This window comes from Falco biarmicus, chromosome 13 (genome assembly GCF_023638135.1).
Source record: "Falco biarmicus isolate bFalBia1 chromosome 13, bFalBia1.pri, whole genome shotgun sequence".
NCBI classification, from domain to species: Eukaryota; Metazoa; Chordata; class Aves; order Falconiformes; family Falconidae; genus Falco; species Falco biarmicus.
Genome location: NC_079300.1, coordinates 23,484,915 through 23,510,514, shown reverse-complemented (window position 1 = coordinate 23,510,514; position 25,600 = coordinate 23,484,915). Strand labels below are relative to the sequence as shown.

The 25,600-nt window shown below is 40.6% G+C and overlaps 1 protein-coding gene across 1 annotated transcript in view; it reads right to left on the bottom strand.

The window, feature by feature from the left end:
- The window catches only part of LOC130158284 (vesicle-associated membrane protein 2-like), a 47,821-nt gene that overhangs the window by 20,215 nt on the left and 2,006 nt on the right, over positions 1-25,600 (bottom strand). The gene's annotated exons all lie outside the window — the stretch shown is intronic.

Below are 25,600 nucleotides of genomic sequence, written 5' to 3'. Positions count from 1 at the left end.
AGAAGAAACACAATCTGTCTTGGAAACTATAGGGGAAATATATGTAAATACCAAATATGTTGCTAGAGAAATGTTTCAAAAATTCAGTACTCTAAAGCCAGAGCACATTTGAACAGGCCAATGATGTTGAACAACCTGGTCGGGTACGTATTTCAGATTCACAAACCTCTGCTTCTGACATTTAGAGCAATCACTAAGGACACAGTTCAGTGGAAATGGTCAGCTTTAACTAAGGTCCCAAGTCCTACTTCTGAACAGGAGATGACGTACTTCAAGTTCATGCTCACATGGTATGTTGTGGTTAGACTTCACCTATATTTCTCATGCGGAGGAGTAAGAGCGTCCACTATGTCCAGCTTCTTTCTGTGTAGGCTTCCAGGATCATGGGCTAAACCAAAAGAGTAAACAGGCAACAGCTGGGCAGGGAGTGGGAGGGCAGAGTTTGACTCAGCCATCCCCTACTCACTGACTCATGTACGGGTGCAGAAGAAACTGCTGTAATTTGTTGCTGGTTGCAGTCAGTTAAAAGTTAACTCTGATACAGAGGAGCAAGGAAGACTCTCAAAGGAACGGCAGGATTGAATTGATGTGCTCTCCCTGCTTTTAAGTAACATTTTTTGGATCAAAGATGTTTTCTGTACCTGTCTTTTGAGAAACCCAAATGAAAACCTAGGAGGCTTGGGGGATTTCCATTTGCCTGTAATTCACTTTCCAGCATTCTTGTTGCACTTCAGAAGGAAATCAGCTATTAACATGATTTATTTATTTATTTGTTTGTTTGTTTAGAAAAGTCCCAGCAACAAGAAACCAGCTGAAAGCTACATTTCCATCAGTAGTGAAATGGTCTTGTAGCCTTGCTATATACATCTATTCATTGGTGGTTTCATCACAACTGAATTTTATAGGATAATTGTCACCCTTACCTATATTTAAACTTAATTATCAGAAGGCTTATTAAGCTTAAATCTTCTCTAACTACTTGGCCAAGAGAACTACAGTGAACATTTTATCCCACCTATTCATTACTTAAACAGCAGTCACACAGTATGTACACGTGTTAAAGAGAGAATAGCAAAAGTAACTACAGAAAGCCAAACTTTCATCCTTATTTCTCACGAAGTATCATGTTCAGTTCTTGAAAAGCTTCCATGAAACGCAGCTACTGCCTGCAAGTGACCATGCCCTTATCACAGGTGCTCCACCTTCCCACATCATTATGATTCATATGCAAAATATTTTCTCCCAGTTCCAACATCCATCAAAGAAACTAGATTCCATTTAACCAATCAAAGTAATAAAAGGCAACTTCTCATTTCATACTCTGATTGAATGAAAAATATCCAAAATCCCAGAACATTTTGAAATCAAACAAAACCAGAATTTTCAAGAACTTTTAAAAGAAACTCTTGAAGACTACTTTGCCAAATACAGCACTTGGGAAACTAATGCGAATTCATTAAATACTGCCTAACACAAAATTATACAAACTATACTGAAACATGTTTTGAGCACTTTAATCATGTAAAATAACATTTGTCTATGTCATCACAGCCATCTCTCCTAAACTCTTCAAACTCCCTATCCTGATGCAATCATTGAGCATACCTCATAGTTTCCCCTTAGACAGTGCTCCCATCTTTATCTTACCATCTGTCTTTTCCTCAAAAATTTTTAATGACTGTCTCTACTTTATGGAAAGACCTATGTTTAAATCACATTTCCAGAACCCTTAGTGTGATTTCAGAAGCTTACAGACATACTCTGTAGATCAATGCTGAGGCTGAGATACGGCATCTGATTTTCTAATTTAGTTGAGGTATTTAAATCAACATTGTGCACACCTGTACACTTGCAAATTGCTACAGTCCAGAAACTGAACTTCGATTTTGTGGTTTTTTCCCCAAATAAATCCATAAACTTCTACTAATTCAGTAAAGACCAGTTTATCTTGGTTTTATCTTTTAGTCTTGTTACACTCAAGAGACTGTCTTTTGCTGTTTATTAAATTGCTTAGACGCTTTCCTGAGAATCTGTTGTGAGTTGCATCATTATAAGCAGCCCTTGGGGCTCGCTAGATAAATGGAAACACTCTCCTCCATGTCTACCGAGTGCGTATTGCTATTGTGCTTAGCATTCATCTGAAACTTGGAAGTCAATTATTTTTACAATACTTCAAAAGTAACCACTTTTTCCTCATCTCCTTTTTGAAAACAACAAAGTCATTAGGACTGAAGAGAAATGTTTGAAATTTAAACCTGCTATGCTTTAAAAGTCAAAGACTTAATCAAAATTTGAACTGTCCATGTTATTCAAGTGAGAAGAAGAAATTGGTGAGAATCATATTTGGACAAAGCAATCCATTTAAAATCAACCATAAAGTCCTGTTTATATTAACAAAGAAAAAGCCAGATCACTGAAGCATTCCCATAGCTAATGTTTCCTGCCCTCAAAGCTATTCTCCAAGCGCTCTCAGTCTTCCACCTGTGTTACATCCCTTGAAGGGCAAAGTATTACCTCCTGCTATTGTGACTGGGATACAAACACATACTTTAGTTTAGAAGGAAATATTATTAGTGCAGGGTTTTTCTATAAAAAAAGCTAAATAACTTTCTACAGCTATCCCAGCTAAACACTAGGAATTAAATCCACCTGTCCACCCCAAATTCAGCCTACCTACAACAAGATTCAATGCATTGATAGAGCTATTGCTTTTTTTTAATTTCTTTCTTTCCCCCCCCCCCTTCCTCTTTGGCTCCTGTATCCTTTCCTAGTTGAGTCATCACGCTGGTGCCAGTGCTGCAACGCAGGCCTGGCACAACAGGTTTCAGACATACAGTTCTTCAGGCAGTGTCGGGAACCTTGTGTATGGCATACGGGAGCACGATGATGCACCAAACAGGAAGAAATGTGCAGGGCTGTAACCAGTTCCCTAGGTAACAAAGAGATACTATTAAAAGAGAAAGTGGCACCAGAGTGGTAAATAAATAAATGCATACAATAAGGGCCCACCAGCATGACTAACTTTCCTAGATCCTACAGAGAATAGAAAGGGGCACAGCATGTAAATTCATGCACCTTGTATCTGTGCGGAAACAGAAACATTCCTCACCAATTAGAAGGTCAAATAATACCCTCATTCACAAATTCCTTTTGGGCGGCCAGGAACACACTGCCTCCCAGCCCTTTTCCTCTTACCTCACTGCTACTCGCCCAACTCTTTCACATTACGAACAGCTACTAAGCAACAGGAGGTTTGCAGGGAGTGAGTCATCCTCGTGTGGCTGAAAGGCTGAGCGCAGGATGGAGATTAGTGACCTGACAATGCACAGCCCCAGAATCATTGTGCTTCCAGATAACCAACGTGGTCCCTGAATGCAGCAAAATTTAATAAATGATAAGTGCTTGAAAGGGATACAATTAGGAGTCATGTCTTATCATTCTCAGAAATAGATGTGTTAGCCTAGAAGTAAGACTGCTATGTTAGATGCACAGTCAACATGTAGCATTAAGCATTCCATACCAATAAAGTATTCCCTTAAAGTTAATTAGCCAATAATTACATTAGATTTATTTAGATTGCAATATGAAATCCTTAGGCTTTGGACAGATAGTAAAAATGTTGGGAACTAAGAAAAAGGGAAGTGGGGCACAATCACACAAGATCAGTCAGTTCCCAATGTAAACAACAGATTTTGACATAACTGGGAGTGTCTCTGGCAGGAGACATCCTTTTGACTGAAGTTTTACCTTCCCCCCCAAACCCTAGCAGAATAACAAAAAATAGAAAATTTATCTGGAAAAGGCCTCGGGAGTTATCTTGACCGTTGCCTTATCTCCAGGCAGGACGGACTTCTCCTTCAGGTCTGAAACAGGTCCATCTGCCTCAGCCTTGTCTGGTTTCCCCCCCAGTAATATTTGTATCAGATATTTTCATGGTTCATTTAGTGCTTTTACCTCAAGCAAAGCTCCTAGGACACCAGACAGAGCCATTAATCCCTGCAAGTAGGCTTTGCAATATTTAGTCTTAGGGCCCCTAAGTAAAGGCTGGCCAAAACGTACCTGTAGCATAGGTCCCTCAATCGTGAATCAGCTGATGGACTAGAAGATTTAGAGAAGAAAGAGCTGGAAGCTGTGAATATGAAGAATCTGTGTGCCTGCATGGAAACCTTAACAGCAAGCTCTTTATTTTATCCGTGAAGTCCTAGAGTGGCTGAACATCTACAGAGCAATTCAGTACAAGAAATGAACAGAAATAATTTTCCTTGCTAAGTTTGGCAGAAATCACATTGGCTGTGGAGGAAGCATCTACAAAATCTTTTTGCAAAATACATTTTAAACTGTAAAGGGACCTGTTTAAGTCAAAGCAGAGCTCTCTCATTGCCTGATCTCTTTAAAACTGGGTTATTTCAGTTTCCTAGTCTTAATTAGAATTGGGTAACTTCCTAAAAATATTAATATACTCATAAAAATAAAATTTTCAGTACCTGCTGTCTCTGAATATTTAGATGAGTTAACTGAGACAAATGTTATCAGAAAGATAAACTACAATGTTATTGCAAAAGCAGATTTTGAAGCCTGATTCTAGTGTTCAAATTGAAGATAAAATTACAGAATTAGTCTAGTCTAAATGAACAAATCATTTCAGTTTTTTCCATCAGATTTCAAGCAAAAACAACTATACAGCATGTGAGTTATCCACTGAATAAAAATTCTCAGAGATTACTTTCAAATTATTTTTAAGAAAAATTGTTAGATGCTCAGATTTCTCATAGGCAATTCCAAATGGAAAAATCAAAGAAATAATAACATGTGAAGTATTGATTCACTTCAAAAACCATAAAAGTTACTAGTGCAAGACTTTGTTATGCAGGCTATTTAAAAGAAACTGAAGTAATTCCACATGTGTATATTATGTGTGTACGTATCTCAAAACATCAAAACCACGTACCATCCAAGCTCAGGGAGAAGATGCTAAATTCTTCAGTCTAGCAAACCAAAATATAATGGTCTAAGATTAGAGGGTTATCAATTCAAATGGTTAAATGAAAGGTAGATTCCAAATTAAAAACCTGAACATCATCAAACCAATCCTTGCTGTAATTCAAACTCTTAATGGATTAAAAAAGTAAACTGTGAAATAGTATAGCCATATGACACAAGAAGTCAAAATTTAATTTTGGCTTTAGTTTGTGCTCCAAGCTGCAGTTCATTTGAAAAAAAACCAACAACCCTCTATTTCAATTAATTTTATTTTTACCAATAACTGCTAAATCAAATTTAGCATAAAGTATATGCATATGTTTGGTGATTATGCTAATCTCACCATACTGCTACAGCCAAGTTATCTAAGAAAAATTAAATTTAATCTGTAACATGCAGAAAAACCAATTTTGTTAACAATGTCATCTTCTGGGGCATTGCTTATTTTAAAGGTTTTCTTTCTATTTATTTTGCTCATATACTCTTTATATAAAGTCACTAAACACTAACAGAGATTCTTAAGTCTTTCATGAGTCAAAAGAACAGCACAGTATCCAATAATGAACCAGTGATCATCACAATCTCAGCAACACTCATCCAACCAAGCGTAGTTAAAGCAGATCTATTTTTTGCTTTGTGCTCATATAGGAAAGTAAATGCAACAAAAAAAGATGATCCACCTTCTTTTATCGAGGGTGAACCTGATAGTTTTTGACTCCACTCTTGCACTCTATCATAATGTTCTCTGGACAAAGCTGTACCAAACTCATTGTTTCTCTCCAGTAAGTTTTCTGCAGAATCAGGACCTCAAAAATGTTGAAACATCTGAGTTGTTGCACAGCACAACAGCTTTTTTTAAAAATGAATGCAAGTTCTTACTGGTTGCAACAGTCGTGCTGCATTTACATGGTTACCAGCAGCCATTGTAAGTAACGCACTACCTGTGCATATGTGGATTAATACCAGTATTTCTGCAAGGAGCCCGAAACTAGTGTAAGAGAACAGTTTGTAAGTGGTTATCGATATCTTGAGACCACATAACTATGTTTTATGGCAACATTCCAGAAAACCTGCTGCATACTTCTATATGTAATCTTTCTGAACAATACTGCAACGATAGAGAACCTTCTAACACTCTTTGCTAAGCATTTTTTCTTATTAATATTTTGACTAAAATTTTATGAGATTCAGTAGATTTGCAGAGCCTGATTTTCTGGAAAAGACTATTTCAGAAGTTTGCAGTACTACTTTGTACTGGTTTGGATTTTTTTTCCTTTTTTTGTAAGAACTTCAATTCAGCCATCAATCTTGCACATGCAGTTTTACACCTGAAACTAATTAGAGACATTTTTTACCTGCCTACCTGATGGCATCTGCAGGTAGTTCAGAGGTTTTTCTTGAATTCAGTAAGATTACTCTCCTACCATCATAAAGGAAAAATGGCCAATCTGACACAGGTATTTTAGTTGTGAGAAATGCCTTGATGAATTGCATTTAATCTGAAGAGCTTTCTAATCATGTAAATTCAGAGCATTCTGTCAAGTGAATATGCCTGAATCACACGTATTTGGTTTAACTCATACTGAAAAAAATGATTGCACTTGCAGCACTCTGTCATCATCTTAAGAAAGCAATTATAGTAAAATATTACTGTCACAACTCCACAATGTATCAGGCAATGTCCAAGGAGCTTTTAATCGTAGGGTATAGCTCCATCTTACCATTTTGGATGTCCTGTGGTACAACTGGGGACAATTGTCAACGTCCAAAAGGAAAGAATATTTTTGCTTGGTTCAGTTACAAGAAGCAGCAAATACGTAGGCATTAAACTATTCTGACTGTATCCATTAAACACACTTTCCAGAATGTATAACCTTGTATGAATGTATTGAGTCAAAAGAAAGAAGAGGCAGGTCTGGGTCTGCTAATCCTTTCTTTTATTGATTTGTCAGCTATTACTTTGAAGATATGTATTGGACTCACTCAGAAATTTCTCCGTGGTACACACCACAGAATGAAACATAGATTTCAGTAAAGGTGCCAAAAGAAGTGTATTAGTAATGGCTTGCCTTATTTTTATCATTTGTGTGTTAGTTTGCTTGGAAATTAAATGCATCAAAACAGAAGAAATACTCAGTCCACTAGCTTATTTATTTACAGAACAAATGCTCACAGTATCTTATCAGACTACTACACTTTGTATACAGTTTCTGCCTTTTCTGTGGTTAGGGTCCCCAACGAGTTTTATTGATACCAAGACTGAGTCTTAGACCTTCTACTCGTCTAAAACACCAGCAACATTCAGAATTACTCCATTTATTCCCTGGTTTATGACGTCATTCATTAAAAAGCAACCTTTGCAGACTGCATGATGAATTATTCCATGAGTAACCAAACCAATAAAGCCTGGCCTCATACCTGAAATTGCTACATGACTCCCCAGTAGCCAAAATACCTTGAACTTACCTCCCTTACCATCTTGCAAGACTTGCTACCTCGTAATACTTCCAGTTCCTGCCCCATCCACTAGCTCTCCTCCACCCTTTCCCCTTCTACTGAGCATCAGAGCATTTGCTGGTGTGGTGAATTCTGGACCATCCCTGCATTCAGCCAACCACAGTAACTAACGGCTCCTGTGCTTCTCTTACCAACTTTTCCTCAGCTGGCAACAATAACTTGGGCCTCATCTCCACCTAACCACTGATTTCCCAACAGCTTTGAGGTTTTAGATTTTATATTTTCCCAACCACGCTACCAAGTTTAGCAGAATAATACAGAGGCAACGACACAAACTGCGTTTCCTTGGAAAGGCAGAACAAAGCCAGCACCGTTTAAAAGCCTTGCATGTAGACACCTCTTTTTAACCTCTACTTTTGTTACTGTTATTCAAACATGTGTTGTGCCTCGGTCACGTCAGTGGCTCTCCAGTAGAGGAAGACACTGTTCATTTTATGTAGAAGTTATATAACAAATGAGCAGGCTATCATACAGCTTTCACTTTTCTTCTTTTCTTCTGTATTCGGTCACTCAACTGCCCTGAGTAGAACAATATGAAAAATGTGGAGTGTTTTGAAACTAGAAATAAAAGCATCCACCACAAATGTCTGTATTGATTTCAGTTCAGAATAAAATTAAAAATATTTTTTGTCTGAAAATCCACATACTTGGCCAGTGAATAATAATACGTAGTCCAAAGACATATCCATTAAGAAAAATCCTTCTGGAAGAGCGTGACGGAACAGTTCAGTTCTAAATACTCAAAGTACTTTAAAAATCTTCTTAGAAAAGTCAACTCCAATTGCCTTCTGTCTCAACCACAGACCCATTCTGCAGAACAGTAGTTGAAGAATGTTGTATTGTACTTGCCTACATTACTTATTAACCATTCTCATATGATCACTTTGATGACAGATTTTAAGTGTCATTTAGGATTTATTTTCTATCACTTCTTTCAAAAGTGTTAAACATAGGGGTACACGCATAGACATGTGCATACACCAATCCATTAATGTAATCTATATTTAGTTTCTGCAACTTGGCATTTAACAAGCCACCAGTATTGTCTCCCAACCTTATATGTATCACTCTCTATTTTACTTTTTTCCTTTCCTTTTTCAAACCTTTCCAGCCTAGAAAGAAGTGGATAGCTCATATACAGAAGATTTTTAGCTGGAAAAAAAAGGTTGTGGCTTCAGAGTTACTTCACTTTGTAGCAACTGGAGATCTGCCTCAGAATTTATACAGAAAACATAGCAATCTTCAAGCACTATTAAGAAAAGCTTTGTAATTTCTTAAGTCAAAGTAATTGGTATGAGAAAAGAAAGAAGCTGACAGAATAGAAAGAAATTAGGGAGAGAAAAAGAACCCTGAGCAATAAATTACTTGTAACATCATTTCTCTAGTTTCATCCCCCACAGACTCTCAGTGGAAAACAAAGGGGGAGAACTAGTGATGCCTCATTTCATTGTTATCTACAGATAGCATCCAAAAACTATAATTTCTTTAGGACAGTAGTTCAGAGTTATCCCAGCCGCAGGTCCACATTGAGTCAATTGCACAACGGACTTCTGAGCAAGGCAAATGTGGAAGCTACAGATGGGTAGTTGCACTCCCTGGTATGTGCTGTACAGTGAGATATGGGCTCCTTAACGAAGCAGCCTACACGTAACTGGCACAAACAGCCTCTGGAGGTAGACCTGTACAGAAAATCTGTAGTGGAAAAAAAACTTTGTAGATGTTTAAGTACTTTTAATTGGGTGAAATACTCATAACAGATCAACACATGTCTTTTGTGACAAGAGGTTTATAGAAAAATAAACTAGTTTAAAAAATCAGTTCAGGATTTTTTTCAAATTTCATCTGTAACTGCCTGCTGGAGACCATTCTCTAAATTGAGCAAATCTTTCTGAATTATTTATTACAAAGAGTATTGGCTATGAAAGCTATACCTTATTCAGTGCTTGAATATTTTACACACCATTTCTACTGTTACATTCATGATAAAGACAGCCCAAATGTATTTTGACCCATGGTTCATTTACTGTTAGGGGCAAACCTTGGTCCTCTCAGGCTTGGCTGTTAGTTTTTGGAACTTGTGAATGTCTAACCAAAGCCTCTTAAGATCAACAAGAGAATAAATGTGCTTCTGCAACAGCTATTGCAGGATGAACAGTTCTTTGTAGTGAGAGTCCTAGTATTGCTTCTGTTTGCAGTCTTTGCAAGTATTTAACTCCCATCCAATTAGGCACAATTTCTGAACAATGAAACCCTCTGGTTCATGGCATCTGTAACACAGATAAGTATCTTTGTTTAGCTTGTTAGCTTATAGGGAGAGGGAGCATCTCTTGCAATATTTGTACATGATCAAGAAAAGCAGAGACTCTGAACGCTACTGTAATACCAAACACTAACAGTTTTAATGTGGATCTGTTGTTCCTTTCAAGAAAATATGAAAATTAAAGCAACACCTAATGCTCTATCTCAGCCACACTAATCCTGTGAAAGCAGTGACTCACCTAGTAATGGCTTTCCATAAATTAGGCAGCTAAAAATGGGTAGGAAGCATGAGACCATTAACACTTCCTGTAGTGTAAATTCTTTCACTGCATGTGAAGAAAAACCATGGCAGTAAAAATAAAAGGTGTCAGCACCCATCATGTTTAGAGATGTTGTTAATAATTCAAGCCTTCCTCCTTTGGAGCGTATGGTTTTAGAATGAATCATTCTCTATTTCCTTTTTCAAATGAAAACTGAGGTTTTGTTGCTCACTAATTCCATACGTTTTCTTCCCAGCTATTAAAAGATAAGAGATTAATATAGCTAATTGCATGTGTTGCCAGCATCATCTCATAGTAGTACCCTACTGCAGCAATTTTTGTATGTTATCATCTATCATACTTCAGCACTGAAACAGAAATGATTAGTGGTAAAATTGCCAATGTACAGAAGAGAAGCCATACATAACTTTGGGAAATGAAGAGATGGAAGAGGAAGCGGCATTGCACATTTATACCCGTGAATGATCTTTGGGAATAGCACCCCATTTACTACACAGAGCAGGTCAGTTGGCTCTGGACTTGGAACACCACATGCCAGAAGGGCACCACCATGATTAAGAAAATAGAAAGAGGAAAAAAAAAAAAAAAAAAAAAAAAAAAAAGCCTTTGTTCAACATCCTTGTTTATTGCTTTTGAAGAAATTAAGGAATTTGCAAATTATGAGGTGCCAAGCTACTAGCCCTTATATACAAACATCTGTGTAGGCCCAGAATGTAAGTGGTAAGCCGCAATTGCTGCAGAGTTTGGTTAAGATCCACAACTCCAAACATCTATTTTAGATAATAAAAGCAAAAGATACAACTGTGGTGCCAGCCATAACATAAAGTGCACAATTTTCTCATGACACAGAAAAGAATACAACAGACTCTCTCACCTTTTCTAGGAGAATGGAACATGGACATCGTACTCGGAGCTGGCAAAGGCCTCAATACTGTAACAGTTACTGACATATTGCATAAGTTACTCAATGGTAGCTGTCCAATTACTGCTTCTATATTTTATTATTGTCCTATTATCAAGAATTCTTAATATCAGATATTCAGGTCTAGGTCTCTTGTTTTCTCATTTCTTGCTGGGTACAGTAATAACATTTCTAATCAAACCCCCTTTGTTCTATCCAACCCAGCTTTGCTGCACCTAGTTTTTTGTTTCTCTGGCCTATACTACACTGAACAAGATCTTAAGAGAATAGATGAAACAAGTGTTTTGCCAGTAATAACTGAATTTTGTACTCATGTTGCTCTACTCTTTCTGGAGTATTCACCCACTAGAATTTATGCCTTTTTGTAATTGTTTCTCATCATAGGGACAGACAAGAAAGACTACTGTTCTCACAGCTGCTAGAAACGGAAAAAGTATTTCTAGTTTAATGTGAAGCTGTCTAACAAAACAAAAAGCTGACAATTTTATTTTTAATTAAGTTAAATATATTTAATTTGAAGTTGCCTGTGAGCTGGAAGCAACACAGTTCAACCACTTCTTGGAAGTTTAAAAAATAATAAATATCATAGAGCAGAGGCAGTATTAATAAGGAGGGAGGTCAGGGACACGAGGATTTACCCGGGTCTTAATCCCTCCCTTGCCCCGTCTGGTAACAACACCTCTCCCATAGCATGTAGTCACAGGCAAGACACTGCACTTCTAAATACACTCCAGTATTGATCAGCTCTCCACCAGATCATCAGTACGCAGGTGTCTCACATACACAAACGTTTCTTGCCTCCAGTCACTGGAGAGGCAGGTTGTTTCTTAAGAACTGTGAAAAAGAAAATGAGGAACTGACCCAGAGGGTATAGTGGGTGTTGCTAAGAGGGGCAGGCAACAAACGCCGGGTTCTCACTCAACGTAGACATCACTGTTGATCCAGGAAACAACTGGCAGGTTTGTGGAGATCCAACTACTCAAACATACCAAGAAATAAACCAGAAGGACAAACAGCAACACCTAGAGATAGCTGTGGGTGGCTAAGTAACTCTCAGTAGGTCCAACACTTAACTTTGCAATTAGTGCAGGTGAACCTCGTGGTGCATGTAAAGCACCAGCACAAGTCCCCTGGGACTTCTGCTTTGTGGTGGGACTGGGGGAAGGATGGGTGATGAAATAAGAGAAGCGAGGTGCAGCCTCTGCTTTCCCACAGAAACCCAGCACAGCCTTGGGTAAAGTCACCTGATCCTAGCTTCTCGAGAGGCATTTCAAACGTCCGATTCCCACAGATGTGTATGCCACAGAGCAAGATACTTGAGGATCTGTCTTTGTGCCTTAGCTGTAGTTGTCTGTTTCTGTATGATTGTGAGGCATCACACACTGCAGCAATGAAGAAAGCACATAGATACCTATAGCAGTACAGATGACCTTTGATAACAACAACCTGAACAAAAGTTTTCCCAGAGTTATTCACCTGTGAACATTTCCTAGCTCACCAGAAGGGTTTCTGCCTTTTTTTTTTTTCTTTAACTCCTCCTATTTTTTGACCGTAGCAGGACCTAATCAGACTATTCAAGTGACTTTAAGAATTATTATGATTACATCAGTCTGAGAAGGTCTGGTTGCACTACAGAGTGCATTAGGCTGTAGTCCCCAGCACAGAGCACCACAGCAGAGCAGGAATCCAGGACTGCAACTCCAAGGTTACCTCAACGCCACCTAAGTGGAGGCTGTGCCAGGCATGAAGAAAGAAATCCCTATTCCTGTGCTAGTAGTCCTTTAGCTACAACATATAATCTCAAGTCCTTAGCTAGCCATCTAACTATCCTTTATCTCCAACAAAAAAACACACTGTCCTATTTCCCTCTTTTATGTTTGAACCTACCATTTTCTCCAGGTGTTTTTTTTTATCTTGTCATAATCCATCACCTTCATGTGCTTTGATCTTTCCATAAGGAATTTATTTTCTCTCTTCAAAGATCTTTTCTAGTGAGAAGATATTTTCCCCAGTCCATAACTTCTGTTCCCTTCACATGTCACAGCCTGACTGCTTCCCCCCCCCCCTTTTTTTTTAAATTTAATGACATTTAAGAAATCAAATTTCAAATCAGAAGTGAGCCAGGCAATTTTATTCCTGATGGTACAAGATGTGGCCTCTGATGAAAAAAACCTAAGAGACAGACATTGTTCACACACTGCTGGAGCAAATGCGCTCCACAAAAGGTTTTGCAAGGCGGAGCAGAAGATAGTCAAAGGTAGTCAGAGCTAGTCATAGATCAAAGGTGAGGAAAGAGGCAAAAAAGAAAGGGCAAGGCAGGGATGGTTATGTTTTACCCAGTAACCCACTTCACATGAGGCTGACTGGACCAGAACATCTTTCCTTCTACCAGCAGCGTGCTATTACAGCCTGTTATTCCTCTATTTCACTCATCACTTCACTGGTACTTACTATCATATGTATCACCAAACACCAGCACATTGCAGGGGATACAAAGAACCATGAATAGCAGAAGCCAACACCCCAAAAGCCACCTTCCCAGCCAAACAGTAAGGGTTGTGGCAGGCTGTTTTATTTCCTAGTACTTTGAGAGAAGTTACTCTCAAAGGAAGAGGACTGAAGTCTTAAAATCTTTTAAAATGTCAATTTCTGGAGCATTGTGATGCAGACAAAATCCCACACTAACTCAATCCTGTGAGACAAATTTGGAGGACATCAGCAAATGTTCATTAAAGCTCTGGGACAATCATAAGCATGTAAGAGAACTATATAAATCACTTTTATTCACGCTACTACATTTAAACCAGGATATTCTATCTTCTCTCCCAATTCCCATTAACAGTTGCTAATTCTGAAGGAAAAAAATCCATACATATATAAAAAATGGCATATATAATATATAAAAAGGCTGTATTTGTCTTAGCTTTTCAACAAAATTTGAATTCTTTGGTTCATTTGTCAGTGTTTATATAGTGTAAATCTGTGCAGTGCCGAGGTTGCCAGTACCACTGTCTTTAAGACACAGAGGGGTATTTTGATTGGTTTTAGCCTATTAAAACCATTATCCTAATTAAAATTCATTGTTTGTTCCCCCACTTAAAAAAAAGTAGTTTTAGAGGGAAATCTCTCACCCATCTCTTCAAGGAGTTTTCAGCTTTATGCATTCTCTTGAACTTTCGAATCGCTGCCAGCTTGTCTGCTCCATGTTGTTGCTCAGCCCTGGGGTACCAGATGTAAGACAGCCAGGGCCTAGGAGCTATTTACACATTCCTCTTTATTTCAGCCAATTGTATATGGCTAAGACAGGACTATTGCTATATGCCAAGAATCAGTTTGCTTTACTTACATGTATGTTGCAGACTGGGGACAAGGAGGAATGAGCAAGATGCTGGATGCATCCTCTTCTACCGAGTATGGTATTACACAGTCCACAACCTTTGGCTTTTATGAACAGGGCTAGTTCTTGTGCAGTCAACAGCCACACGCTGTCCCTCTATGAAATGTATTCTCTATTACTCTGATGCTATGGACATAACTTCGAATAGTTCTTGCTGTCTTGTTGTCATTAAACTTGCTGTAACGGAGACCTCCACGTAGAGAAGATAAGCACCAACACATCCTGTCTAAAGCAAAGTACTACTCGGAAGAAACAAATACTCTTCCAAGGCAGATTGCCTGAACTGGGACAGCAGCTGCCTCAGTGGACCGGAGATGAGGCCCCCAAAACAAGAGGCTGAATTCCAACATTTTAATTTGTCAAACAACTTCTCCATTTCAGATAGTTTCAAACCCAAACAAAACTAATTGCCTATCCCAAAACAACCCATCTAATGCACACATATGCAAAAAATACCAGCCTCTCAGGATTTTACTTCTAAAGACAGAGCAAAACACTGAGATGTCAAACAGAACATGCTTTGCATCATTATGCTTATATGCAGAATAGCTCTTGCACAGCATCATGGAAACACCTAAATTGAGCATTCTCTACACACATTTGCACAACGCAGCTGTCATTTAAAACACTTGCAATTTGAAAAAATTCTGCATGCTCCTAGTCAGAGGTGTTTGTTCCTGTGCTGAATATCTTCTCACCTCAAAATCTCACACTTGTGGAGCATTAATATCCCCAAGTTGATCCTACAAAAAGGTCAGTTTACTTGGCTTTTTGATCTCTGAGTTAAGCATCTTGAGCACTTACCTGAATATGCCCAAGAAAAAGTTCTATATAAAATCTATATTGTACTTGGAAATACAAAATACACTACATTCTGGAAAAGTAAAAGCTTCTCAAGAACAGCCCTATTTTGGTTACGGCAGTAACTACAAGGAATTCCCAGTTCCAGACACCCCTCATTACTTGGGCAGAGGTCTAGTAACTAAAGATAACTAAACAAAGTCCTTAAGTCCAAAAAGACTTAAAAGGGAGAAGCACAATATCTTCCCTTTGTTCCACTTTGAAGACAGGAGGACAGAGACAGCAGCAATTTTTTTCACTGTGCAACAGTGAGGCGGTGTGATGTCTAATGTAGCAGTGGGCTATGCCCCCCAGCCTGTCCTTGTGTCCTCTTTGCTCAGTCTCTCTGTAGCTATAATAGAAAGAAATCAGAAGCAATTTCTTCCATCCCAAAGACACATGATCCTGATTCAGCCCTGCTATATTGACAGACACGGGTTAGCAGTAGAAGCAATGGTATTGCCCAGATAGTAGTTCCTGCATGGATACTACGTAGGGAGATTTATCTTGTTTCTTCGTTTTTAGCAGGACAGAGATCCTATTTCTTTTCACTCTACTCCCAGCCTATGTGTTCAGTATAAAGCCAGTCAGCCTTTGTCCAAAAAGCTCTTTAACTGGAAACAGGGAAAGGATGGCTTAGCACGACCACCTCTCTACTTCTGCACGTACATAGCAAGAATACCTAGAATTCTACTAGCTAATTAGAAGAGTTTGGGAGAGAGAAAGCTTTGCTTAAAATGCCAAGTCTCCATTACGAAACACTATTGGACTGTTGGGCTGATCTGCTCAGAGGTCTCACCATCTCTCGTGTGCCTAGTGTTTTTGCAAATGTCTGAGGCATCCACGATGCTGCTGTTTGAGATGTAAGATTAAAGTAAAAGAAGCCTTCTCCATTCCTGACAATTCTCATTTTTCTATACTGCTCCTGAGAAAAGGATTTACAAGGTTGGCGCTTGGCAGAACAGAAAATGCAAAAGCTCTATTTGGCATAAGGAGTCAAGGCCCCCACCTTAACTCCTTACATATTCTAAATTAATCTTCTTTTGTCCTCAGCCTACAAGTCTTTTCTGCTACGAAAGAATGCAACCAAGTTTGCCTAGTTTATTCGCTCAAAGAGACAGCCAAGAAGAATAAACTCAGATTATTCTACGTTGACCAAATTAAAGGAAATTGTGGCTCAGAGCAGAGGGATTCCCTTTGTTTATTTAACAACACAAGGGAATTTCTGCAATTCTGTCTTCTATCACCACTGACAGCCTGTTTGATGTGTTTGTGCTGCTAGAGCCCCACAACACACTCTACCGTCCCAGCAGAGATTCAGAGGAAGGCCATTTCCACGGGCAGTCAGGCTAGGAGCCTCTGGCACGTGGAGCTGTAGTTGGCGCTTGCTGGCTGGTGAATCTATAACCTACCTGTAACCAAGCCACCTCAGGAAGGGAGATGTCTCAAATACGGGTGGACATTCACATTCACCACTGGGAAGTTGCAGGGGAAGGCAGATTCCAAGAGAGACCAGCTGCAGGTTAACAAGGGACCACAGTGAAAACAACAGAAACCTGTACTGGGCATATGAGTCACCGCCGGAGACACCTGGCTGCCGCCACTGCTCTGTGTCTGAGCTGCCAAGGGACTAACAGCGGCTCGGCACAGCAAGCCGCAAGGGTAAACACCTACACTTGTCTCCTCTTCCCCATCACTCACCAAGTTGCTATCCCTTGCCTGTTACTCACAATACTTCCCCACCACCCTCCAAATAAGAGGAGTTTCTCAGTTTCTATCCTAAATCCCAGATGACAAGTTTTTTAAAGATCTGAAAAATCTTTATCAAGTACCTTCCTTTGCTATTTACATGCATAATCCTATAAGCAACATGCACAATCAGTTTCAAAGCAAACCAAAGACTATAGAAATAAACATAAACCCTTGGGAAAAAAAAAAAAAGTCCTTTCAACTGGAGGAGCTTTGCAAATGGTTGTGTATATCCAAACACTGAAGCACAGCTACTCTGGTCCAGGTTGGGGGAACAGCTGCCTTTGCTGTAAAACAGATTCAGTCCTATAGACAAACAATGCTAGAACAAACCCAGAGACAAGCACCATCACCAAACTATTAAAAAAAAACATCAAAACCAAAAGGCGCACTTTTACATTAAATGAACATGTAGGTAGTCACTGGCTAAGTTTTGTTAAATGTTTTACAATATTTGGGGATTTTTCAGTTTCACTCAGCAAAGTACATAATGCTTGGTTTGCTAGGCATTACCTTCTGAACTACATGTTTTCTACTTTTTAAAATGTTTTCCTTCAAGCTGTGCAATGCTACTGCAGCATCTTGGAGTGAAAGTACCTTGTACAGAGTGATTTAGCTCTGAGCTGAGCCTGATCTAGAGCCATTAGCCACGGTGCCTCTGAGGATTTTGGATTTAACTTCCTAAACAGATAGGACCTCTTAGACTCCTCTTCTCGTTGCTGGGTAGCACTTCATCTTCTAAGGGACTTCAATACCAGCAACCATTCAGTGCAATCAAACTCAGGTTTTCTGAAGTTCTTGCCCTTGCTACAAGCACTACGGATTCCTCCAAGACTACGGCAAGTTACCTGGAAATCTGGGTACCTCTTGTTCACTGACAACACACAGGAACGAGGTATTTCTGAGACAGGAACTCTGCTCTTCCCTCTGGGCACAATGCTCCCTTCCCCAAGGTGCAGGCCCCCTCGTTTCATACACACACACTATCCGACCGGTTCAGCTCTTTCCTCTGTCCAGGTATAGAGAGTGTTTGATTCTGTAATTGTTATGTTTTAAGTCTAAGTGCCTTCTTCCTGCCTAACAAGTTTCACCATCCAGACTGCTCAGGAAATAGGAAGGGCTGGGAGAGGGGCTCGGGACTGACAACAGGCTTTATTTCCAGAACTGTGGTGGTGAAGGAGATCCTCAAACAGCTATCTGGGAGTCAGCAACCAGAAAAATACTAACTTGCATAGTTCGTAACTGGCTTTGTCAGGTCGGAGTTGAACAAGAAGAGCACCTGTCAGCTGTGGTTTCTGAAGGAGATCATTCTACCGCTAAAGCATTTCAGTGTCTGCACAGAACTTAAAATCAAATCCGCCTCATTCTCTCCTAGGGTTAACTGCACAGAATTGTCACAAGGGCAACAAACATGCTAATGCAAGGTTCTTCGCTTTAACATTGCTGCTGTGGCCATGAATCAGTTACAAAGACGAAATACAAGAGACCATGTTGCTTCACATACGTGAAACAATTGAGAACTGACATGCAAAACATGCAGGTCAGTGTCAACACGCCAAGACACACAGGGCACACTCCACCTTTCCATTCCCTTCTCCTCGTCTCCCTGAAACATTCAACGGAAAAAAGCATCAAAGCGTTCAGTGGCTTGAAATATTTTTGTGTTTATATCATCTAGTAAACAAAGTTGCTGAAAAATGTCACCGTGTGATCTTCATGTATGTGTGGGAGACAGTATCACAGCTGTCAGGGAATGACTGTACACCTCCTTGCTGGAAACAAGTAGTCATACATTTCAGAAGCAGACTTTTATAGCCTGGTGGGATCTCTGCTAAACACTTGGGATATCCAGACTGTTGACTGCTTCCAGGAAGATATCTGCTGATTCATCCTGGCAGTACCTGCTCTCAAGCTGAGCTCTCCCTGGATCCCAGTCAGCAGAAAGGCTCTCAACCGCAGTGCTGACACCAGCCCAGAGAATTCTGCCTTGAAATTCTCAAGTAAGCTGATGGGCTATAAGTCATCATCAAATCTCGGTCAGCTTTTGAAGTGTAGGAAGCAACCAGCTACCCAAAGCCTTCTGGAAGGACTGTTTGGTCACTCGGTGCAGTTGTGATGGAAAACAAACAAAGCTATATTTATACAGAACTGTCCTCTGCAAATACGAGTACTTGCCCAGAACCAGGACTAGCAAATCCAGCTTGCAGCACCCACCGCCCTCACCCTGAACGAGGGGTGCAAGGTCATTCTGCCAGAGCTTTGCTTATTGATGCTCGATCTGATGCTGATTTAGGAATCTTGGCATCTTTACCAAGAGGTAGCTCCAACTATCTTGTGGCAACTGTTTGGTAAGTTCCGACCCCACTCAGGATGTTTGGCAGCACGAAGTGCCATGCCAGTCAGTTTAGCTGCTCGGTGATAGCACAAAGTGCTCCATGCTTTTCAGGGTTAGGTGACAACTTTGGGTTTGCTGCTATTGATTAAAGCTCTTTGTTTCTTTGCTTCCCCTCCCCTTTCCCCTGCTGAATTGTCACCATAGGTGACAGCTGTTAAGTGCAACTATTCTCTCTGTGCACACACTGGAAATGGATACTGCTGGAGACACAAGAAAGAGAAGGGGGGGACCATTCTCTATAAGAGCTATTGGCAAACCTTGCTGGAGTTCAGCAAGCTTTCCCACAGATCGACTTAAGGAGAGAGTGAGTGCACAAGAAGAAATGTCCAGTCTTAGAATTCCCCTCTAAACCCCAAACTATCACAAAAAAGCACTATCCCATGCAACAGCCTGTGCCAACAGCTGCAGGTTTATGCTCTGAAGCAGCCGTGCCCTTCACCTTCCTGCAGCACACGGTAATTAGGGCCCTGAGCAGGGCCATATTCACTAGCATGATAAAGAGGAGCTATTTTTGTATATGAATTCAAATGAACAAATGTAATTTCTAACCATTAACCTCCTGAAGCAGGTAACAAGTGGGTTTAGGGATAATTAATGATTTTCTTTGTTTCTAGGAAAGCTTTACCAGAACCCATATATTTCTAAAACACTGGCACATTGCCTGACTCAGGACCTTGGTGTCTAAAAGGGCAACCAGTGCGTTACAACACCCCCACCTCCCAGAGCCAGACCCCTGCCCTTCTGCAGGTACAGAGGAGATGCTGGGAAGCCTGTAGAGCCAATTCTTAAGTCCTTTCCTTCACAGGTCCACGCTTGCTCTTACAGAGGCAACGATGTTTCAGTAGAGCAGAGTACTTTGGGGCTCACTTGGAAGTTCAGAGACTGATTCCAGCAAGAACTGCAGTTCACAGGGCTTACTGGGAAAGCTCACTCCTCGCTCTTCTCCAGAGGTACGTGAAATCTAGACTGAGGAAGGAGATCTGGAGAGGCAGGGAGGATGCTGGGCTAAGGATCTGTCCTGCTTCTGACAGCCCAAACCCAAGAGATACCTGCTGCCAGCATGGATATAAGGAGCGCTCCACAGCTGAAGGATCCCCCGCCACAGCCATGCCCTGAAGCAACACAGTCTTTTGTGCTAACTCATCAGCTACCATTCTGGTAGATACACCAGGGATTAAACCAACCATTTCCAGAAGTTACAAACTGAGTTGAAAAAGCCACAGCTCTGTAGCAGTGGGTCAGAACTCCTGTCTTGGTCAGCACACCACAAATCCGTAACCTTGCCTACTACCAGCAATTCCTCTCTCTTCCAGTCCACTGCATGCGACTGTGAGATTCTCCTCTAACTTTATGTAAGCACATATGGTTTTATTAAAATGTGCGCTCTGCACTGCTGAGAACAGCATTTACAGGGCAACAGAACAATAGCTTTTTGCAAACTACCAAGCTACTGCAAGACATGGTGTAGAGAGATGGGAGCAGACACCAAGCTAGAGAAGATTGCATGGAATATGAAAGATGAGAAAGCTCACTTGCAAGAAACCTGGTTTTTGTTCCCTGTGGGAGAAATACAAACTTTTGCATTCAAGCCAAATTTAATAATGCATTCCAGGGATCTGCATTTTTTTTTTTAACTCCCACATTTCCTCCCTTCCCAAATACCATGTTTTCGCCTTCTATTACAGGTATTCCTGTGGCATACACTACCAACAGGTTGAAGATAAAAGTGCTACCAAGTTATCATGGATGAAAAGTCAGTATCTTGGACGCTTGGAATACAGCCAAACATTAGTTTAATTAACTTCAACATATTCAGTTTTGTCTGACCTTTTCAAATGGTAGCACAGGAGCACTGAGGTTGGAAGGAACCTCTGGAGATCATCTAGTCTAGCCCTCTGCTCAGAGCAGGGCCCACTAGATGAAGTTGCTTAGGACATTGTCCAGTCAGATTTTTTAATCCCTCCAAAAACATTTCACAAAACATCTCTCCTTGTTCAGGAGATGCAATACAGTCCTTTAAGAAGCTATTTAAAAACAAAATTTTGCAACTGAACTTCAAACAATGCAAAGTAGTCTTGATAATTTTGTAATATAACACACATTTTGCTGCATCCTGAACGGGACATAAGAAGCATTTCCTTACAATGACTGCATTTTTAATACTGTTCAATTTTTCAATTTCATTATATAAATTCCCATCTGGATCTAGTGTGAGCATCTTAAAAGAAAATCAGCATCTATCCAGTATCAGGCACTAACAACACTTCAGTACAGCACTTATTGCTGTCTGTTTCCTCTCTTAATCTCTTTTCTGGACCATGTAAGGAGTTTTGTAGAATCTGTGGACACTTCCTTTCCTACTTAGACTCCAGCACAAGGACATCATTTGATGAAGCAGGACACATCACAGCCTTCGGTGTATTCCCACCAGTGCTGTTTCTGTCTCCAGCTTCTTGCAAAGGCTGTCTCAATTCTGCATGGTATTGACGTGTTTCATAATAATAAAAACTCTGGTGAAGCACTGACTCCTCACAAACACAAATTGTCAGCTAGTTGGTGCTTCCAACATGCAAGCAAGCTATGGCTCTGATACATAAACATGCAGTGAAAGCACTTGATTCCAATACATTTACCAGTTTACATTTAGAGACTGCTGCAATAGATGAGAATGTACTTTAAAAAAAAAAGAAACAACAAACACCCCACCACCCCAATTCCTGAAACAATGTGGGGTTTATCTTCTAAAAGGCCATCGTAGGAGAATGTCTGTTTTCTAGAAGAGTTCCTTTTGACCCTGCGATACTGATTCAAGCAGCTGTAAGGTAACACATGATAAATTAAATTTCTTTCTCATTTACTCTGAAATAGAAATACTTGCATTTTCCTGCATATTTCTCATTGAATTTTGCATCTGAAGAGATAAAGGAACTTGATCAGATAATTCAGATCATTTGGTCAGGAACTTTCATTCTAATTATTTCACCCAGTACAAGAAGCTACAATATAATTGCAACTGACAAAACACTTACTTGCAAATGTACAGACAGATCTTTTTCAATGAGTTACTACTTTACACAGAAAAAACATCAGGTTGCCATAACTTAGCAGTTAAAAAAAACCAAAACACCACCTTGCAATCATTTGGTGGGTGTTCAGTGGATAATGGAAAAGAGTTTAGAGGGCTCAAGTACAAACATCAGGGAAAAAGGAATTGCATCATTACAAAACACCAGCCTAGTTAACTGCTGGTAATGACTACAAATAATGACAGTAGAGAGCACTGAATGACGTAGGTGGGAGCATATTCTCTTTAAGTCGTAATTGCCTAAAATGAGCAGTTCAGTCAATTTGAACTTATTTGGGACAGCCTGTACTGGCCCTTCCAGGGCACCGCTGGCATTTGGCTAAAGCTGTCAGTGAGAAACCTCCATGTGTTCTGCATCCTACAAACGGTGGCAGAACAGCAGCGGAAGGGGAAAACATGTTTCATACATCGCTTTCCTTTCTTCAGCCATGCCTCTTCACCCCAAGCCGTCCACACAAACATGGGTGTGCCTGGTGCTCTACAGCCTAATTACTGATTTTTCAAGAAGACATTGATTATCTAAATAGCATCTAAAAAGGGGAAATGCTCATCTGGTTAACCAGTTCAGCTTCCACTACAGCCACATTAAGTGTCCTGTAAGTCACCCCACAGCTGGAACTATCCATGCAAAATGCCTGGAAGTCAACAGCAACAAGTTATGGCTGATGCATAACACAATGAATGAGCGCCAAGTCACAAGGAAAGGGACCACTGGACTAAATATATTTGGGTTTCATGCACCTCATTGTTAGCCTGTTTTGAAGAATGTTTATTGTGACATTCACTTTGTCTGTACTTGTCACACGTAATTCCCAGTTGCGCCCATTCTGGGATTATTTTCTTCACTGAGGTCCTCAAGACACCATTCAGTTTGATCTCTACATTTTAAAAGACTCATTACCCAAATATCCAAAAGATTTATGACCTGCTTGGGCCACCCTTCTTTCAAACGGCAAGCGTATAAGGAATAACACTTAACATGTGGCTGGAAGCATCTATTTCTAATGCAAGACAGAAAGAAGATGCCTGTGTGCATGATGCCACAAAAGAGCCAGTGAAGGGAAAAAACCAATGAACACAACACATACATCCCTCTGTTGAGGTCTTAAAGTGGCAAACAACAACAGCTCCTATTCCTAACGCCCTTACTTCAAGGCTCTTACTCAGAGCTGTGAGTCTTAGAACCAGCAAACAAGGGTCAGAATAGAACCATGCTGAAAACGGGGCCCTTTCACCCCTCAGCATCCTCTTCTCCTGCACACAGCTGTGCTCCACCGAGTACAGCCTGGTTATTTTCACTACAAGCTCCACTACATCCTTTAAATGAGAACAACCACCCACTCGGTCACAACTATGCTTGTGTGAACCAATACTACAGGACTCTCAAAACCACTGGTCCCTCTGGCTGATGGGGGAGGCAGTCAGAAAACGTCAAGACTGACTGTAGCTTGTCCGGGTCCGAGGCAGCTGGCCACCAGATGTAAAACCCTGAGAGCTCCAGTGGATGCCAATCTTCTTGCGACCGTGGATTTTCGGAGCTCTTTTAGAACATATTTCTAAGGGAACACAGACACTTAGCAGCACAGAACAGATGTACCATTTAGAAAATGTACCCCTCCATTTTACGCTAGTTATACTTCCCTAGGACATGCACTGGCTGCACTCGCTTTTGTAAGCCACCGAGCTCCCCAAAAGCAGGGGGTCAGGACTGGGTAGAGAGCTGTACTAAATTGGTTTGTCTCCGCTGATCAGTACAAGAGAAGGGCAAGGTAGGGAGATTTTGCTGAGTTTCATAAAATTATGCCCACAAAACCAGGGCTAAGTACTGCTCTACTAACAGCAGGAGACCATGGCCATGCCATTCTTTTCAGAGAAACCAAATAGACATTCAACCAGAACAGACTCATTACAATTGCTGGAACCATTTTAATCCTATCCATCCCCACCAGGATGTTACTCCTTGCTGCTCTAAAATAGGCAGAAGGGTTGGGTGGTTTGGTTTTTTTTTTTTTCAGAAAGCTCTAACTGCTACCCGAGGAATGAGATACAGCAAGGCAATTCCACCGGGGGGAGAGCCAGGTGCTTTGCTTTGCTCCTTGTCTCACAAAAGTTGTACCCTGCCATAGAGCACATTTGTATTGGATTAATGTAATCAAAGGCACCCTGCTGTCTGCTCACTGACCTATCTGTAAACAACAGATGCCATGATGTCATGAACTTCTACTATATATAATTACCTATTGAGATGTGACCATTGTAAAAGAAACAAACCAATATACTTCACCTGCCGCTGTCAGTCTGTTTTCCAGAGAGGAACAAAGCCTATAAGTGCCCCAACTTTAAGCACCGTTTTCTTCTCCTCATCTCCCTTCACTGCTCCTCATATCTCCTCTAAGTAAGTTTGCGTGCTCTCCCTTACACCTGGAACAATCTTCCTAGCAGCACTGGTATGGTCCAACCCATCTCCATTCTTGCTTTAGATCCCTCTTATATCTTTTCATTCAACCTTCTTATGCCACAGCATCCTCTCCTCTGCCTGCACCAAGGTGAAAGATGTCTGTTACCTGAACGTGTCTTACCTGCCCTGGATCGTACTCACTGCAACAGAGACCACAGATTCCCACCTCACGTAAATCAGTGCAGGTTTGCTGGGGTGACACACAATCATGAACCCCAGAGAAGACGGTGAATAAGGAATACTGTTCTCTGATCTCCAACATGAGAGTAAGGTCAGGCAGAACCTGCTACCTGCTAGCTCAGAAACAATAGGACGTGGCTTTCGCACCGGCCCAGTCCAGCTGTGGAGCTCTGTGCCACAGTACGCTGCAAATGGAGCAACTGGACACCTTCCTGAAAGAACAACAAAACCCAGTGCGAGTCAGGAACGATAAAGAACTCTCCTCAGGTTTGGACACTCCCCAAGCCTTACATGCCTGGCAGCTGGGGAAGAATTCTGGGAATACCACTGCATACCCACTGCTTTCTTGTACTCTCCCCTAAGCACTCCCTGCTAGCTACTTCAGAGGACAGCACACCAGGAGAGATGGATCTGTCACTTGACCCAGCAAAGGAGTTCTTCACTGACACTAGATCCCACACGCTGAAGACACAGCGTCATGTCTCATGCGCATGTCTGTATACACGCAAGAAGAGTCCGTGTTTGCAATACTCTATC